This window comes from Cryptomeria japonica, chromosome 2 (genome assembly GCF_030272615.1).
Source record: "Cryptomeria japonica chromosome 2, Sugi_1.0, whole genome shotgun sequence".
NCBI lineage: Eukaryota > Viridiplantae > Streptophyta > Pinopsida > Cupressales > Cupressaceae > Cryptomeria > Cryptomeria japonica.
Window position 1 is genome coordinate 165,697,866 of NC_081406.1, and position 15,121 is coordinate 165,712,986.

Consider the following 15,121-nt stretch of genomic DNA (forward strand, 5'->3'; position numbering starts at 1 on the left):
ATTATAACATCTGTCTGCTTTGTTCAAAGTCCAACTAAATATTTACGTAATTAGTAATTTCTGAAACGTTAGATATAATTATTTGTTTAATCAAGAATGCCAATTATAAAGAATTTGCTATTTTGATATAGTTCAGCGTGTTGTAGTCCAATCACCTAAGGTAAACCACTTTCTTAGAAATTCTACTTTCTGTGTAGAAGGAAAAGGCAATTCTGAATAGCACCTTGTTATTTAAAGTCTTTGATTGCGTACACTCACTTCTATTAAAGTCCAATTTATGTGAGAAGGATTCTTTTTTCTTGTTTTACATATTGAGGCCGTCGACATGTTTAACCTAAATACATTTAACAAATTTGAAGTAGATCTAATGACAAAATACGTTAGTCACAACCAAATTGAGAATTGCTCAAAAAAGCAAGTTTAATTTCAATTACTCGAGGGGTTAATGAGAATTTTTTGTTTTATTTGTGGTATAGTTGTTTAAAACATTCAAAACAAAACTACTTTTGATTTTAGGCTCCATTGAATGCATTGACAAATATGATAGACTTAAGGAAGGAGCATGGTGATTGGTTTTAGTGTAAAGAGGGTGTGAACAAATATTGAACTATGGTAAAGGGCCTTCAAATTAGGCATTCATAATTTAGCTTTTAAATTAGGCATTCAAATTTAGTGTAATTTAGTGGTTCGTTTATCCCATCTTCCAAATGAAAATGTATATTGTAGTAATGTTAAAGTTTCAAAGAAAGATATTCTTGAGGTTCTAACCATTTGGACCATTGGTATAATCTCTACAAACATATGATTAAAAGAAGGTACTCCATTTAAAAATGTTTCCATTCACAAATTTAAGCAATTTTTATCAATGCAAATCACACATATCTTAAATAAATAGAATTAATTTACATCGAATTTTATTGACCTCTTAAGTTTAATGTCATTCTAAAATTTAGCTCAATGTTTGATAAAAATATTTATAAATTTCAATTACAAATTTCCTAACAAATTTATAGAACATTTAATATAAATTATTATTGACATTACTGTTGCACGTCCTTTTGGTTCAAGTGCTAGTGATTTAAGTCTAGAGAGGTTTCATCTATTAAATTTATGTCAAAACTCCTTGGATAAAAGACTCTTATTTTTAAATCAAACTCCTAACAAATTCTCTTCCAAACATGTCACCATGTTGATAAAAAAAAAATTCTTCACATTCCAAGAAATCAAAACCAAATGAATTCTTTTAGAAATCTCACTTCTAAGTATTTAGTCCTTATTATTAGTTTTTCAGAAACTATAAATATGGATGCATTTTTTTAGTATTATATATATTTTATTAATAATGAATAAAAGTCTATTACCAAATAAAGTCACCTTTATTTAAAATATCTAGAAAATAACATTGTTAGATAAATCTAAAATTAATGCATTGAATTCCATATTAAATATATAGGTATGTGAAAGAATAATATAGGTATGGAATTTTTATTTATTACTAATTAAAAAAATAAAAAATTTCAAAAAAAATCATGGACTTAATATTGGAGTTGATCCAATTTCAAAAAATTATAAACAATGGTAAGCTGTAAAATTTGTGCATTATGGAGTAATGCAACTTAATAAAAAAATAGAAAACAATAAAAAATGACTTCAAAACAAAATATATAAATGATAATTTTTTTTTATTCTTTTATAAATATAATTTGAATTTACATAGAAAATATCAAAACTTACTATTAATTGACACAAACAATAAATATTAAAATATTAATATTCAACATATTAGGCCAAAATATAGGACACTATTATGGGCCAATCATTAAGCTTGTTCAACATATTAGGCCAAAATATAGGACACTATTGTGGGCCAATCATTAAGCTTGTCAACACTTTTGTACCAAATGTCTTGTGGACCCGACATCATTTTGTAAAAAAAAATAAGATGACATTTTGGTCCTACAATCTTGTGTAAGTTCAATGACTTCCATATTAACTCAAATTAAAGTTTCCTTAGACAAGGAGGATAACATGACCTTTATACGATCAACTACACAAGAAAGTTGTCTTAGCATAACATGTATAATGAAGTAGATTTAAGTATAAGATGAGAATATCAAAAGAAAGTGTCTAAAGTTATAGTTGACGACATATGTACAATCATTGGCTAGTTGATATACTTTTCTCAATGTGAGATTTTTTCTAGATGCATAGAGGCACATTATAAATATAGATCATTACATGAAAAAAAATTAAGCCCACGTTACTACCAAGGGAACACCAATTTCAAGATAGGGATAAGTGGTCCTAAGAACATTCTAAGATAGACAAACACTAAATTGAGGCCAACTTTAATTTCAAAATAGTAGAATATGAAATTCAATAAATTGTTACATGAAAAAGACTTCTTTCGACTGTGTATAGAGGATTTTATTTGAGGAAAGATGATAGTTACATCAAGATAAAAAAATGGATTGATTCAACAACACTAACTTTGACTCGTTGAAGCTTAATGTGGAGTATATGCTCATATAGATCAAGATCTATAGGATAAAACATCTATGTCCCAATTATAATGCTGTTAGATGATTGGGTCATATTTGAAAAAAAAATGTGAGAAGTTCTCTCCTTACATAAAAAAACCTATACACTATGTCAAGACATAATTTTGTAAGTAAATCCCTTCTTTGATACCAATTGGTGTGATCTAGCATAGAGAGTTCAATGAAAAACATCCTAAACATGGTACAACCTAAACACTTCTAGACCAATAGATGGAAAAAAACAACAAATCCTTTTGTATATTATGTGTTTCTATTGCTACCAAGCTCTATTGCAATGTTACTTAACCTTCTTGCTTCATCTAAGCATGTTATTTCTTCAAACAAAAAAAAGGGCTAATCAAGACCAATTTTATTCTCATACTTCTTTATTTTGTATTCTAGTGAACCTATATATTCTTAGATAAGTTATTTTGATGCTAACATACTATAATTTATTTGTAAAGTACTAGAATTAAAATATTTGAATAGAGATTAAGATTTTGAATCTAGAGGAGTTCTATGTTCAATATATTCCTAAATATTAATAACCATATAATATCCATTTTAATCCTTAAATACATATGCCAAGTAGCTCCAATAAATAAAAAATGGATTACCAAGAATGTGGGTTCAAAATCATGAACAAATAATTTATCTAACTAGTCCAAATTGGAGTCATGAAGTAACTCCTAGAATATAAAGTAATTACTTGGTTAATCTTTTTAATCTCTAAGAAAAATAAAGGTCCACGTAAATACTAAATTCTTTGTGTGGTTGCTTTCATTGTTCTTATACACCTCTTATAAAGTTAGCTAAAAATAGGTTGTCAAAGTGATAGTCATAATCCATATAGTAACCCCCTACTCATTGACTTCTTATGATCATCATAACTCAAATGACATGTTAGAGAATGATATCGAAGGAATCTCAATTGATATTCTCTCCAAATAGGGAGGCATTTTCCACGTAGGTAGACTTTTTACAATTCATGAGTAATAATAATTCATCAAATTTGAGAGTTATAAGATGCACAACATGGTCCTAACATGATGACCTCACTAGGGAAAACCTTATCATGCACAAATGCCACCTCATCATTATTCATTGTCTAGAATTTAATGCATTGAATAATCAAGCCTAGAATCATTGTAAAAATACGAAATAAACTATTTCGAATATGTGACCTTGTTAGAACCTTAAAGTATACCAAAACATGAAAATTTGATACAAAGTAAATCTAGATCCAAATCAACATTAAACTAGATTTTATTTGTTTTTTTCATCCACCTCTTTACCTCTTTTAACATTAAAGACCAAAGAGATGTTGCTACCTTGTCCCATGGAACACATTGTCATATAAACCTCCCCTTTTCACAAAAATATCTTCAAAATTCAACATGTTTATAATGAAGACAAAATATTGTAGACTAAACAATATAATATGATGAATTTGAGACATTCTTTTAGATCAAACTACTCGAAAACAAGAAAATTTGGTACAACATAATTTTGGATGCAAGCTCGATATTAAATTAGATTTAATTATATTTTACATTGCCTCTTTGCTTCTTTTTACATTAAAGCCCAACCAAATGCTACCACCTCTTCTTATGGAGACTCTAAGTCAACGAAGGATTACACTTAGCAACTGTGATAATCTATTATCACATGTGTAGGCTTAGATGGAACACCACAAAAAAACTAAGTCCAAGTAATGAATACATCATAAAAAAGTAGGTTAAAATTCATTTTTACATACAGTAGAATAGCATTGCTAATACTAATTACAAAACTATGATTAATGGATACTTTTAATATAAAGTCATCTTACAAAATAAACACTCTAAATTGATGTAAACTTGGTACAAAGATGCTCATATCTAAAGGTGCATACAAATGAAATTAAAATAAATTTCAAATGAGGGGAGAAAAGAAAATTCATGGCATGATATAAAACAAATATGATCAATTATCAATTGAATAAATGAAAAATTCTAGACTAAAAAATATCCCCTTCTAAAAGAATGTTAAAGCCTTGAAAATTTTATACAAGCTTCCCAAGTGTAAAAAAATATCTATTAAGTGGTGGTGTTGTTGTGACCACCAAGGTTAAAACCTAAAACCCTTGATTGCAAGCTTGTACGTTTGTTGATCCAATGTCCTCATAGGTTTAAGCCTCGACATTGTTAAATAGGGATGAGATCCTTTGATTGTGACCTCATCGGTGCATAGCTTTGAGTCAAGTGTTTCACGTGGTATTGAAGGGTGTCTCATGCCAGTGTTATTGCTCATGTTAAAAGTTTATTTAGCATTCCAAAAAAATAAATCTATTTAATTCCATTTGAGACCTCATACTTGTGAATTAGAGGATTTATACAATTTTAACATGGGTTAAAACCATGCCAACAATGATAATGAAACATATAATTCCTTATATGAATATTTTATAATAAGGACTATAAGGGAGTAAATAATCCCTACATAAATAATGTAGGTTAAGTAAATAGTTCAAAGTTGGGGATTTTAAATAGTTAAAAGTGAATTAATTACATAAATCAATGTGAATTTTAATGTGACACTTAGCTCTAGATTCATTTTATTAAAAATATCAAAAATAATTTTCCAAGGCACTAAAAGGTTTAAGTCCCAACCATATGAGGTCTCAAAATCTAGAAATGAAATGACACAATTATGATGATAAAAACAATTCATCTTGATCTTTTTGTTTCTAAATTCCAATGAGAATTGACAATGTTTAGAAACACTTTTATAATCTATTGTATTTTAAGAGTTATATTTTAATTTAGATACTTAGTTGCATTGATTTCAAGATGATATTAAGGATAATAAGTATATAATATTTTTTTATGATGATGAAATGTTGAAGTAATTTTTTTTATCCTTTTATAGTTGAATGCAAAATGTGCTTAATAGATTCTTGTATCTTTGTCCCTTAGATTCTTCTTATATGCTTTGATTAGTTTTTATGTATGACACTCAAGTGTGCAATCTAAAATAAGCTAAAACTCTAGCGAGCTCATAATGGAGCCATGGGCCTAACTTAATAAATTCAAATTTAAATATTTTGTAGTTCAAATCTATTACCATGAAAACAAACTAGATTGATTCTATATCTCTAAATCGAAACTATAGTGATGAACAATTTAATGTGAAAATTAGAAAATAAATAATGATGAAAGACAAGCTTGAACAAATTATTTACCGATCTTTACATAAAATATACCATAGTATACTTCAATTAGGCCGAAGGCATCTCTTATCTAAGATGGACAACCTCAAATTTGCCATCCACGGTTGATGTCATTTGTTTCCCAATGCAAGACGATTGCAGTCATCGTAGGCCTCAATTATCGTCGCTCAACAAAATTATGAATTATGAAAAACAAATCAAATCAAGAATTGTCATATTTCTACTTGGTATGACAAAGAATATTGTGTTCAAAATCATTGGTTGACAATCTGGGATAAACAATGCAAGATGATTGCACTGCGTACAACCATTGGTGAATCTTTTGCGTTGATTTTTTCACTCTTTTTTGTACTGACGGACAGCTCAATTGATATATATCAAATCACATTCATTTTTCAATTGACTTCTAGCCTCCATTGGGCTCTGCTAGATGATCATCTTGCTCAATGTCCATCTCACTGTTGGATAGTGATGCAAGCGTGCAACTAGAAATGGAATTGGTAATCCCCAAGAATGCAATTGAAGTTTTTAAGTAAGGATTCTAATTCAGTTTATAGTGGTTTTGGTAAAGTTTCATAGATGGTAATTACCATGTTTTAGAAGTTTCCTTATTGGTGGTATAGTGAATTGTTGTGGTTTTAGAGACTTCAACCTCTATAAAATAGCACCTTCTTGTATTGTTTACGTAGATCAAAATGTATCCTCAATCTAGAGGCAAATCATGATGTAATATATTTTGAATGAGTAAAAAGTTTTCTGTGTGTTAAATTGAATTTATATTTTGTGTTTGATTTTAAATCTACAAAGTGGTATCAAAGCGGGTTTGGGCCTAGCTCCCTCATGGGAGGGCCCAAGATCATGAGTGTGATATTCTGATACTCTATTGGGTGTGTTAGTGAGATCAAATTGTGGATTTATCTCATTTAAAGAAGTTGTCTCTATGTTTGGATATTGAAGAAATTAAGGTTGTTGTTTGTTGCTATTTAATTGTTGCACTGAGAGGTTCATGTAGAGACCCTGTGAGAGCAGTTTAATAAATGCATTGATAGAATTATTGGAAGTAATAGGAAAGTGTGAAGAGTGTCAAGGAAAGTGATGCATTAGACATGGTTAGGAGCCATGCCACCGATTTGTGTGAGAGGTGATGAAGATGAGGTGTTCTTAGATGACCTCGCCCACATTGAAAATGTGGTTTGCATATGGTAGAAATCTACATATGAGGTAGACAGTGTTGCAAGGAATGCAACATGAGATGAGACCCTTTTGGCAAATTAATGGCAACCAACAAAGAAATGATTGTCAAGTTAAAATGAAGCCTAGTTTTGTTTAACACTGGCATAAATCCTTCGATGGTACGCAATAACAACCATCGAGAATAATTGTGCATAGATGAATTGTCATGAGTTTTCTTTTTGTTAGAGAAAGGAGGGGAAAACCTTGTGATCTCTCATAAAGAAGAGAAATTGATACTTCTATAAGAAGTGTACCTTGTCGGTCTATAAGACCTAGTATAATAGTAATGACAATTCTGTGCAGTGACTTGCAAAGATTCAATTTCTGAATCCGCTTAGCATCAAGGGGGAGTATGTTGGATGGTGATGCAAGTGTGCAACTAGAAATGGAATTGGTAATCCCCAAGAAAGCAATTGGAGTTTTTAAGTAAAGATTCTAAATCAGTTTATAGTGGTTTTGGTAAAGTTTCATAGATGGCAATTACCTTGTTTTAGAAGTTTCCTTATTGGTGATATAGTGAACTATTGTGTTTTTTGAAATTTCAACCTCTATAAAATACTGCCTTCTTGTATTGTTTATGCAGATCAAAATGTAACCTCTATTTAGAAGCAAATCATGATGTATAGGTGATATAGTGAACTATTGTGTTTTTATATAGATTTCAACCTCTATAAAACACCACATTCTTGTATTATTTATGCAGATCAAAATCTAACCTCTATTTAGAAGCAAATCATGATGTATGATATTTTGAATGAGTAAAAAGTTTTCCCTCTATTAAATTGAATTTGTATTTTGTATTTTGTGTTTGATTTTAAATCTACAATTACTGACAACATAATTGCTATGGGAGAATGGTGTTATGCTGATTTTGATGGCATGGCCGTCTCTGTTACCGTCTTTCCATCTTATTTACACTTCATCTTGATTTTTTTTTATTTGTATGGAATAAGATTAGACTGGTGTTTTTAATGAAAACCCCTCGTTGCCTTATTTGCTGAAATACCCAGCCCGTGTTCTACTCTATGTTTAGATCATTTTATGATGGAATTATGTTTCCCACTATTCTTTGGTTTTTGTGTTTATTGACGATAGATCTTAGCGCCTTTGTAGATTAAGTTTTAGCCATTTTCTTTGTTAATTGATTTGCAATAGCTGGAGAGCGGGCCACAAGAAGGCCGTTTTAATTTTTCTGTAAATAGTTTTTAATATTGTACAGTCAAAGACCAACAGAGTACAAAAATACTCTGCACAGTTAGTCAACCTCTGCTACAAAACAAATCAGAGCAGTTTACATAGAAAAAAACAAAGTTTTCTTCACTACTGCCACCCAAATGTCGCAGATGTGGTTTAATGTTTTATGTTCTTCATGGTTTCCACTTTCCAGTAATGGAGCGAGAAAGTATTCTCTTGCAGAAAAGTTAATACTGTCACCTCACCCGCTGTTGATAAAAATTAATAAGGAATTTCCAAAAGTAAGGTAAACAATGTATTGTATCTTTGAAAACTAATTAGTTGAATTTTTTTCTTTTATTTTCAAATAGAATAGTTTTATTTTTCATCGTATGGGTACCGTACGTGGGTAGGTACGCTGGTATGGCAATTTTTTTTGGGGGGGGGCTGGGTACATATGAGTACGTCCGTACAAAAAAAAAGAGTAAAAATCATAAAGATATACATATATACAATCTAATAAGTAGAAACAAAAATTAAATTTAGAATCTCATATATCATCCATATGCTAAACAAAACTTGGAACTATCATATATGATTCATATTGATATAAGTTTATAACTATAACAAAATTACAAATTTACTATAAGTCTAATCTAATATGAAATATCCATTTGTCAAACTTTGAATGTTATGATAGATATCAAATTCATTGTTCATTGGTTCAACAATAAAATAACACAACTAATAATCAGCAATAGCATCATATGGGTCACTAGGAATATCAAGATCAACATCATCATTGACATTAGATGATGTAGGTAGAGTACTGGAGCCACATGCAGCCTCACTGCCACTTGCACTAGCAGGAAATTGGCTATCAGACTCCCCAGAAAGTAAAGATTGTGTGGTAGCTGAAAAATCCAAATCAGTTTGCTTTGGATCTACATCCCAAAACTTTGTGCTCCCATCCTTGTACTCATTTTGTTTATGAGTAAGAAGGCGCAAGTTTGAATGCACATAAACGAGCTCTTCCACCATACTTGCTGCCAGTCGGTTGCGTTTCACTGAGTGGATAAAGGAGTATGTGCTCCAATTTCGCTCAGATGAAGAGGAACTAGCAACCTATTGAATAATTGACACAAAGTGAGAGGGTGACAATCATAAAATAGTAAAAAATATAAATTTAGAGAGCAATTAAAATTAAGAAACTTGCGATAAAACTTTGATTGCACAAGTTTGAAGGTTTGGTGAGGTGTGGCCATTGAGGTACCACCAAGCATGAGAATCCTTTTTATACTTGTCACAGAGAGCGGAAACACTTTGACCATTGGAGGCTACAAAATCAGCAAACTCACTTGTCATTAAATCCTCCATTTTAGAATTGGGGAAGAGTTTAGTAAGTGCTGTCCTACACCCTTCACTGATTTCTGAATCTCTATATGGTGGTACCCTTGATGGCTTAGCAAGCATTTCATCACTATAAAATTTGGGAGTCAATGCAAATGCAAGAAGATGTAGTGGGGTGGTCATTTTGTTCCACCCCTCAACACAAATTGATTGAACCTCTTTGAAGAAAGTTTCTTCGGGATCTTGCTCTTTTGCATTGATGATAGCTTTCATTTTCTCAATCATCGAGTCAATGCCATCATATACCTCTCCCAAACATGGGTGATCCATGTCAGTATAACGGATCATACTCATGATGGGCTCAGTGAAACTCAAAAGATATTCCACTCGATCCCACCAAGTGTCATCTAGGATCATGTGCTTTACATTTGTTGCCCTTTCAGTATTGGATTGCCTCCATAGGGACCAACTTTGACTAATTACCATGCTAGCAAGTGGCTGTCGCACCTTCACAAGTCGCCTCAAGACGATTGTGTTGGATGCAAATCGAGTCTCGGCAACCTATTCAAAAATTAAAAATAAAAATTAGAATACAAAGAAGACATGATAAAAAAAATAAAAATTAAGTAATCATCAAAGTGAAATGTAGATTTTAAAAATTGAAGTGTTTCAATTACCTGTAGCAACTCCAATTGTGAAAATGATCTGAAAATGGCCTGTGACATGTTATGGTTTGTGATGAACATTTGGATCTCTTCCGCCTCAACATAAATTTGTTTGATCCAATGTATTTTCTTGCCTATCTTTTGTAGCATGAGGTTGAGAGAGTAGACAACACAAGGTGTCCAAAATATGTGTTCAAACCGTGTCTCAATCAACATACTTGCAGCTCTACAATTCTTTGCATTGTCTGTTATTACTTGGACAACATTTTGAGGTCCCACATCATGAATGCATTGTGTAGTCACACAAATCTGTGTCCATTTTAATTAAATGAATATTTCGTATTTATTTGATTAAAAATCTACTAGCTATCAGTTAATTAAATTAATATTTAATTAATTCATCCCCAAACATTCTTTTATTAATTAAATAAATTATTCAATTTATTTTAATTAATTCATTAAATCCAATTCCAATCAATTAAATAAATAAAATCAATTTATTTAATTAAATCCCCCTTTTCCTGTTTTAAATAAATTAAATAAAATTTATTTAATTCATTATCCCCACCCCAATTGCATTTTCCTACAAATGCAACTTGCACACATTTATTGAAATAAATGAATTTTTATTTTAATAAAATCCTATTTTCCCTCACCCACCAAATCCACTTGCAAAAATCTAATCCCCTTCTAGATTCTTCTAACCCCTTCCTAATTAGCTTAATCCATCCCCTAATTATTGTCACATTCCTAAGCAAAATAGAGTCACTTCTCAAAGCCTAAAAGTCTTTGATAACCATTAAAGGCTTTCAACCTTCAACCACTTAATTCCTCAAAGTCTTTGATAACCATTGAAGGCTTCCAACTTTCAACCACTTAATCCCCAAAGTCTCCAAAAACCATTAATGGAGTAACATCTCCAAATAGTTAGACCACATTTTGACATGATGGATTAAAAAGAGCAAGTGTTTTACGTGTTTGGCACGCTTGTGCACAAAAGTCAGTCGAGTGGTCCTACCTCTAACACACAATATCCTCTCCCTTGGCTCTCATGGTCCTAGGTGCAAGAGAAAAGTGTTAGTAACACTCAAATTTTATCTTTTTAAGAGAGGCCTGCCAAGGGATCGATACTCTTGGGAACGACCTCGAGCGGTAAATCCTTCGAGCCGCTATAGAAATCAGGTGAGAGTGAAAGCTGTAGCCTTGGGTATAGCTGTTCCTACAGTGTAACTGGTCGAAAGGACAAATGAGCCCCACCACTAGTTACAAGGCTTTTAAGTGAGTCACTGCAGAATGAACTTATGTCCAAAAACATCGAACATGACTAAACACCTTTAAGTAGTAGCCCACCCGTTCTATTGATTGAGGATATTTGAGATATAATTTAGTGCAAGAGCATAGATGGTTTTGCTCCCAAGATACTCACCATACATATTTCCTTGAGTAGAAACATAGTTTTTTGAAAAGTCACTTGTGGCTTGATAAAAGTGGTGACTCCCCCATCATAGGGATCATCTATTTGTTATGCTCGTGCAAGATTTAGTATATCACATCCTTCCCTGCCACATCAGGATTCATAAGGTATGTAGTACCAAAGTCGAAGAAATATCAAGATGTGGGCTAAATTTATCACAACTGGCCATTTGACCTTTAGGGATAAAAAGTGTTTGAAGTGTGTTCGTTTTACAAACCTAGTGCAAATTGAGCTGACTTCAGGCTTTGGAAATACATCTTAAAATACATCTGAAAGAAGGGTCATATACAAGTCCAAGGATTGGGTTGATCTAGACCCATACTCATTTGTGCCTTTTGAGGCTACATTCTTGTGTTTGTGTGCTTGCTTTGTTTTCTTGTCAAAGAAAAGTCAGAAAATCAATCCCAAAAACAAAGTATTCATCCAACATTTCTCAAAAACAAACAAAAATACCAAAAACAAAGTGCGAACAACAAAGAGTCAAATTTTATGACCATTCTTCACATCTTGCGAAAGAAGAAGCGTCATCAGAATATCACCTTGAAAAGAAGACCATTAAGCTCAAAGGCTTTGATCAAAAAGAGGAAATTCTTCTATCTCAATAGACAAATTTTTGTCTCACATAGAGTCTTTCTACATCACATGCGTCTATACCTTCAAGGTAAAACAAACGAGTTTGATTCAGAATCATTGAATCACAGAGCTTTTATGCAATATAGAGCTTTGAGTTATCACAAAAATCAAGGAGGAAAGATTAATCCCAACTTCTTCCCAAACATCTGTATCACCTACAACACAGCTCGAGAAATACCTCCAACACCTGAAAGGGAAGAGATAGAGTTTGTCCCATTCGTAACACAAAGTTTTTATTGAAAGTTGAAAACAAAACACCCATCATCTCATTCATACATCATCATTCCATCATCAATTCATCCCAACTCTCAAAACATTAAGAGGTTCTTGTCCCAAGATCCTTTTTTAGATATTGCTTGAATCAAACACATCACATCACTTTTTAGATTGTTTCTACATCTAGGATAAGCTCATCCTAAGAGACACATCTACGCAAGGTAAAACTAGTTCATGAGTGAATCCTCTCATTACTAGGTAGTCAAAATCTGTAACACATCTCAGATTTCTCTACACCTTATCACATCAAAACTTATCAAACAAACAAGCAATTAAAAGAAGGAATTTCGGTTACATCTACCTTAAAAGTACTAGAGATCCACATACAACACAAATCACCAACCATCAATCTTTCATTTCATCGACAACTCATCATCATCTTCAATCAACTTCAACAAAAACTTGTAAGCAAAATGGCTCAAACCCGATCACGGTCAAGGCAACGAGAAATAGAAAGGGAAGAAGAAGAAGAGGAAAATCTCAATGAATTTCAAGAAGCACTTGGAGGAAATGCAGATGACGAAAACCCATGTACTCCCACTCCTGCAACAATAGAAAGGGCTCAGCATAACCCTCTCTTTAACAGATTGTTTGACGAAATACTCAGAAACAATGCGGATGCTCACTTCTTAAAACTCGCTCAAGAAGGAGCCAAACTCCCCTCTGACTTTGATCTTGCCCAATTAAGACAAGCATCAGAAAGACAAAGTTGCCATGAAGAAGAAAGAGGTAGAGATCCCATCAAATATAACATTCCTCAAGGTAACCCACCACCTCCTCCTCCAAATGAAATGGAGATGTTGCGGCAACAAGTCGAGAATCTTGCCCAACAACTTCATTGTGGTGTTAAGACCAATCAATTTTCACTTAACGACATCTATCCCTATCCATTTGATAGGAATCTTTATATGCCACCCTTTCCATGAGGATTTGAAACACCCAAATTTGAAAAATATAGAGGAAAGGGGGATCCCCGTGATCATGTCCGAGAATTTCATTCCGCTTGTCTTGAAGTGGCATATGAAGACACATATTTAATGCGCCTTTTTCCCCAAAGCTTGGGAGGAACAACCACATCATGGTTTTCCCGACTACCAGGTGGCATTAGAACATTTGAGGAACTCATCCAGAAGTTCCTATCTCATTACTTTTATAACATTGAACGCGACATCACCATGGCTGATCTATGCAACACCAAACAAAAACCAGGTGAATTATTCTCAGTATTCCTGCAATGATGGCGCCAAATGTCTAGCAGATGTTCTCTTCAGTTACCTGAATGAGAACTAGTCGAAATATTCATTTCCAACTTAAACGAAGAAATGGAATTTCACCTAGATGTCAAAGACACAGACTCTTTTAACGATATGATCACCAAGGGTTTAAAATGTGAAAGGGCACTCATCAAAATCTTTAATGAACCAAAAGATGGTTCTCGCCCGCGCTTCAATAGTGATAAACCAAACTTCTGGAACAAGAACAAGAATATTGTCAACGATGGAGTGGTGGATGCCAGGACTGTCCAAACTGCACAACCTGTGGTTTGATTTGCAGGACAAAATCCTCCACTTCAGAATAACACAAATGTTCCTCCTAATCAAGGTCACATCACATCTCATGATGAACCAAGACCTCGTCTACAAAAACAAAACTGCATATACACTCCCTTAGGGGAACCCATTGAAACAGTGTTGCGACAACTCATTTCTCAGAATTTGATCACTCCACCTAAGCTATCAAACTATGAGCCTAAGGTCAAACCGGCATGGTGGCGAGATATTGAACACTGTGAATTCCATCAAGGAAGAGGACACAAGACAAGTAATTGTCACCGATTGAAAGATCTCATTCAGGATCTTATTGATCGAGGAGAAATTGAAATTGAAGGACATGACCCAAAAACAACCAATAATGATCATCAGATGTTCAAGAATCCACTTCCATCACAAGATCAAAGGGGTCCTTCCACTTCTAGGCGAGGCACTGATACCACGGATTATACACAGGCTGCGTATAATTACACTGTAAATCATCTATATGATGCCAATGAACAAGTTGCAACTATAACCTTCAAAAATCCCAACTCAAATTGCAATGTTGTTACGCGTCGCGGCAAAGTTACCATAAAGGCAGCTCCACAAGGCACCACCTCCATCCCAAAGCAGTACAATCTTGTGGAACAATTAGACAAAACCCCTGTGCTTATATCCATTTTAGAGCTTTTGCGTCTATCGCCATCTCATAAAACTATCTTGGATCAAGCACTCCAAGAGGCGTCAGTCCCTGCAAACTTGAATACAGACCAATTTCAAGCAATGGTTGGAAGTCTAAAGTCATCACCTTGTCTCACTTTTTCCGAAAGTGACAACTCTTCCTTCCAGCAACCTCATAACGCTTCGGTACACATTGAAGGCTTTATCAATCAACATAGGATCAAGCAAGTCTTGATCGATAATGGAGCAGGCCTAAACATTTGTACACTACAGTTGGTCACAGCATTGGGATATGCAATAGAATCAGTGGATCCTCGCAAGAAGATCACCATCAAGGCCTATGATAATGCAGA

The 15,121-nt window shown here is 33.1% G+C and overlaps 1 long non-coding RNA gene across 1 annotated transcript in view; it reads left to right on the forward strand.

Moving 5' to 3' along the window:
- The window catches only part of LOC131873608 (uncharacterized), a 50,162-nt gene that overhangs the window by 3,936 nt on the left and 31,105 nt on the right, over positions 1-15,121 (forward strand). The window lies entirely within an intron of this gene.